A 6,000-nucleotide genomic window follows, 5' to 3' on the forward strand; every position below is an offset into this window, starting at 1 on the left:
ATTTTGTTATTCTAAATATACTATAAACTTTTATTGCTTTGCTTGAAACTTTTATATTTTTTTTTTTTTTTTTTTTTTTTTAGAAAACTTATGAGTAATATAATAATATACAGTTTCTAGCCCAATAGAAGGATAACAATCTTGAATATTTATAATTAAGTTGTATTGTTTTCAGAAATTACCCTATTTGTGAAAAAGTGTTTTGCTGGATAAGATATCTTGCAACCTGTCATGTTCACACAGAAGTATGCAACGGCATGCCTGCCACTCAGAGATTAGCAAACTCCGACATTTAGTGGTGCACTACGTAACTCTAGCTGCTATGGTCATTTTGCGTGAATATATTGCATTATAAGAGATACATTCAGCAATATTGCAGCAAACTTTTTATCAGAAGTGAAGGTTTGTTTTCGAGCAGTATTTTCATCTTCATATGATTAAAAAGTAGTATACAATGATAGAAAAAAGGCAGCTCATAACCCCTGAATTAAAACACATAAAGAAAAATTGTCCTTTTAATGCAACTTCACCTTTAGTGAAGTTGTCCTTGAATAAATTCCCACCTCTCTGAGTGCATCCCTCCTGGGATAATACTTGGCTTCCTGTCCAATCCAGCAATTTTTTTTTTCTTAGACAAAAAAAAATGTGCACTGCAGGCTCAATCATTCCAATGGGCTAGTCCCAATGGTCCCTCAGAGAACAACTTATTTGTAGGAATAAATGGGGTGGTGATGCTCATGCAAAGCATGAAGAGGAAGTGGCCAGGATCTTGTCAGAGGAAAGATTGATGGATCATGGAAGGTAAATATTCAAGAGAGTGGCATTTTTATTAAAGGACAACTTCGCTAAAGGTCCATTAGATTTTTGGTGTCAATGTAAACACCATCATTTTCTTGAAACTTTTGTGTGGCCCTAGAATCAGAAGGTGGCTACTGTTGTTGGAGAGCAGGATTAATTCTCAAACTGGTGTCTTCCTTGATGACATATAATTTTTTAAACGTTTGCCCCATCAGTTCTTATCTGGTTGAGAATGTTCTCACTTCAGTAGCACTATCTGACCACAGGTCACATTCTTGTTCAAGGGTGGTGACTTCAATTACAATGAAGCTGATGAGTTGCAGGTCATCTGTATCCTATGGACAGATTCTCTTAAATATATTGTCTTGTGTAACTATAGCACTAAATAACTTCTTCCTTTTCTGTCTCTCGTCTGTGCTCTTCTGTGCTGAATTTTATAGTATGTAACCTAAAAAGGCAATACAGAAAAGTCATATGTCAGGACAGTGGAAGCAAACAACTTCACATACAGTAAATATAAACAAATAAAACATACATATTATTTACTTTATATTATATGTCTATATGTAACTATTTTTTTTTAAAGTACCTTTTATGGAGGTAGATTTAAAAAAGACAGATTATTAAGTAAAAGTTTCAGAACAAAATGTGCACATTTATGCAACGGTCATTTAAAGGTAGAAAATCTGTACAGCAGATATTTAAATAATGTTATCTTTTTTATGTGACTAAGTCATATGGACTTAAAGTGTATTTCCATTTTTAAAGCCACATTTTTAGATGCTCTTTTCTGGATACTCCAGCACTGAAAAATCCTACTTAGTTCTCTTTGTTTATGAGGGGACTGATGAGCTATTTTTCCAATAATTAACCCTGTCTGTACCATGCTGACAGATCTCATTATCAGTTGAAAACTAGACTTAAGCACTGTCTACCCTAACAAAGGCTTAAAGGTTTAGAAGCCCATCAAGTTCTAAGACTGAACTTGTAGAAAAATGCTAACAGTCAGCCATGATTCAGTGTCCTAACATCTAAAAATAAGAATTGTCGTTGTGTTTTTTTTTTTCTTTTAGGTTTGTCTTATGAATGGAAACACATAGCACATGACAAATAGTAGGGTTTTCCCGAATTTGGCAGCAAAAGTTAAAATAGACTTTAAGTGGACCTGATCTGTCCTATAACATGCCTAAGACAACAACAGTGCCTGAAAGCAACAGTCTTCAAATTAAGTCCTGCTTCTCTATGGAGTACCCTGGATTCTAGACACAGGTTGTACACAGGTCATTAGTTTATTTTCAAATTAAGAATATGCCCCACCATCCTTTGGTCACATGTTGTTTAATTGTCAAAGCTAGAAACTCATGTGACTAATAAAGACATATTTATTTGACAGTGGAAAGACCAGAGACAGAATGTCAGAGTTGACAGGGCTTAACCTTAACTTAGGGCCATATGTACATTCTGGGCCTAGAATCTAAGGGGCTGCACTGGAACACAAATAGTAATTTAAACTTTTATGCAAGAAAATTACCTGTCCATCAGCACTAGTGTTTTTTTTTTTTTTTCAGATGAAGTTTAAAAAGTTTTAAAGTTTAAAAGTTTAAAGTTTAAAAAGTTTCAAAATGACTTGAGCAATGAGCAAAACACAGTAGGGCAGTGGCAGGCTGGCAGTATCAGATGTCACTGACGTAACTACAACAATATTAAACCATATTGGCTGCTATGTATTATTACACTTAACTAAATAAAATAGATAGTAATATTCAAATTTCTCTATACTTTTTATTAGTATTATGCAGACAGCATTGGCAATTAGATTATTTCAAACATATTTTTCATATTAGGATTGCTTTGTTGCAATATGGTAAAATGTCCATGAATAAGTTGTCTATCAGGAGTCTTTTATACAGTCTGCCATGATCTGTTATAAATCAAATGTCTTTCTAAATATAACTTTACTTACTGTATATTAAATATATAATGTATTGATTAAGTGCAATACATTCACTTTTAATGAAATTTAGTGTATATAGAAGTATTATTTTTTTTGATTGTTTATGGCAAATCTGTTTCAAAAACCACCAGCTGATGATATCCAATACAATATATCAATTATATACATTTTTTTTTTTTTTTTGCTTTAATCAATTTAATGTCAATTATAAAATCACTAAAATGTTACTTTTTTAAACTAACATTACATTTATAGATGAAAAACTGCATTTAAAGTCTGTGCACAGTTTTATTCTGTGCATTAAAACCTATAACTGCTTAAAAATGTTTAGTAACTTGACTGTTAAGGTTTTCAAAGATAATGCTAACTATACACAAATTGTGTGCTTAAAACTCAGAGCAATATAATTTAATTATGGTGTAATACATGATATAGGATATATAATTCAGTTATGGTGTTATATGAAATATTTTAAAACTCAAGTGACAAATGCCTTTTGGAAGCTTTTGTTGTTTTTTCCTTGTTAATACTGTAGAACACAGAATTATAGAGACAGTGTTTTGTATTACACAACAAAACTGATGCTGCCAAACACAGTGTGCATTTATTTTCACATAAGTTCACTAGAAAATCAAAGAACATTTTAGAGACAGATAAATACATATATTAATAATATATTCAGGTATTCAATAATATATTGTAAATACATAAAATTGTGGACTAAGTTATCTATACCGTTATATTTTTAAGCATTATATTTTTATTTTAAAATAACTTTACAACAATAGTTTTAGTATCATAGCTAACATAATTAACTCTTAAGTCATACATTGTTAATTTAAGTCTAAAAAATAATGCATTTCTATATTTTTGTTACGCTTTTCATGAGCACAATGTAAAATGTAATGATTCGTTAGCTGCTACTTGTAAATTGGTAAAAGCAAATAGTTTAAGTTTTGGTGTAATTGTTCAAAGCAAGCTTTTTACCTCTGTACAACTGAACTCAATATCCTGTAGTGTCCAATTAGATACAAACTGGAACCTTTTCTAATACTTATAACTTCTAATCTTTGTTAGAATGGTAATTCCTAAGCTTCCCATACTTGCACAATGGCTAAACAAATATAAAGAAAGAAACAGGTTCTAAAAACAGGGAAAAAGATACAAGAAAAAAGTGTTTCTAAAGGCCGAAGTTTTTTATATCTTAATGCTTTCTATGAATTAAGATAAAAAACCTTCTGTGTGCAACAGTCCCCTTCAGCCCCCCTAATACTTACCGGAGCCCATCTCGATCCAGCGATGTTCCACGAGAGACTTGGCTGTCTGGGACTCTGTCTCCTGATTGGCTCCTGCTACTGTCAATCAAAGTCAGTGAGCCAATGAGGAGAGAGAAGGGGTGACTTTGTGTCTGACTGGACACACAGAGCAGCGTCTCGGCTCGGGTGCCCCCATAGCAAGCTGCTTGTTGTGGGGCACTCAGCAGGAGGGGGGGACCAGGAGCGCCAGCGGGAAACCCGAAAAGAGGGAGATCTGGGCTGCTCTGTGCAAAACCGCTGCAAAGATCAGGTAAGTATAACGTGTGTTATTTTGAAACAAAAAAAATAGACTTTAGTGTCACTTCAAACTGTGAATCAAATTTTACAAATTGTTAAAAATGGTAAACTAGGACTAATTAAACTTAAACTGTTGTCTTGGTTAAAATTGCAAAAAAAAAAAAAAAAAAGATTAATGTGCTAGTTTTACCTGTAATGCCCCATTATAAATTAATTTTTATAAAATTTCACAATCAAAAGTCAATTAAAGTACATGAAATGACAAAGGGTTTTTTTAGGTTTTGGATTGAGTAGAGGAGAATTGGACATTATGTCAAGTTTTCTTTTACCCCTCTGTTTGTTCTCCTGTCACAGAAATAGAAATTGAAGGGAAGTCAAAAATGTTATAGTAGACATTACAGGAAGAGGACTTTGTGGATTTTCCTTTATTTTGCTGTTGGATTCTCAGGACAAGAAGTAAAGGGAAGTCTCCAGAACAGGACACAGACAGCACAAAATAGCTTGATAGGGGTTATAACCCTTCCCTATGTCATCCAAACTGAAATAAAAAGGTTTACCTAAACACATACTTCAAGCATGATATTTAATGTTTAATATCAGATCAGACAGGTGAGTAAACTGAATGTATTCCAGAAATGTTCATTGGGTTAATATTACCCAATGTGTGTTTGTGTTCATGTCAGCATTATAAAATCTCTAATTTAAGACCAAATACACCCATGTCAAAGAATATGATTACCTACCAATGTACAAACTTCCAAACTTTAGTGGCCTGTATTAAAACATGACTGACTGCTATTGGAAGCTGTGCATTAATATTTCATTAGTTCATAAAATTGTTAACTTTTGTAAAAAAGCAATTATAGTTCTGGCAAGCCAAATTATATGTAGTTTGTATGAGCAATGAAATGGGATATTAGCGTGATTTAATATGATACTTCCTAATGGCCAGATAGTATATTAGTTTAAGTGTGATGCCTAGCTAAAGATAGTCACTTTTAAACCAAGTAACTTTACCAAACTGAAATTATAATACCAGGGGTGCCTACATTTTCTACTGAAGAGTAAAGGGTGTCGATTTGTGGACACGTCAAAAAAACTAGAAAATGCGACTACTCAAAAACAAGTCTATCAAGTAGTGAAATGTAGTTTCAATCATTCTATAAACGAGAGTCAAAGTTTTACATTATAGGAATAGACAATCAAAAATATTTCTGGCAGAATAAAAGTAAAATGTAATTAAGGATCATTTAATAAGTAAGTGCATTTATCAACAATCATGTGTACATGGCAGTGTGCTATGATAACCAATCAGAAATCATCTACTAACTAAACTAGCTACGGTAAATTGAAAGTTGATAGGTCGCTATAAGTGCATTCTGTGAATCAATGCCGTTGTTTGCACTGCCTTAATGAATTTAAATCTTTATTTTCAGAAGGTGCCCACTAAAATAAAAAAGTGAGCTCACATGGCAGCCGCCTGGGTAGCAATTTGAAAACTTTCCTCTTCACCAAGGGAGATATCAAAAAAGAAAACCTAAAACCCACAGTACTTAAGAGCGAGCTCCTTCACAGGTGCTTTTTTTCCCACCTGATCTTGTTCCAGGTTTGTTGTTTTTGGCCTTCTCATCAGTGATGATATAGCTCCCATGCATGCATATGGCAATTAAAACATTTTTGACATAAAGGCATGGC

The sequence above is a fragment of the Pelophylax lessonae genome, assembly GCF_965119305.1.
Source record: "Pelophylax lessonae genome assembly, chromosome: 8".
Lineage (NCBI taxonomy): Eukaryota > Metazoa > Chordata > Amphibia > Anura > Ranidae > Pelophylax > Pelophylax lessonae.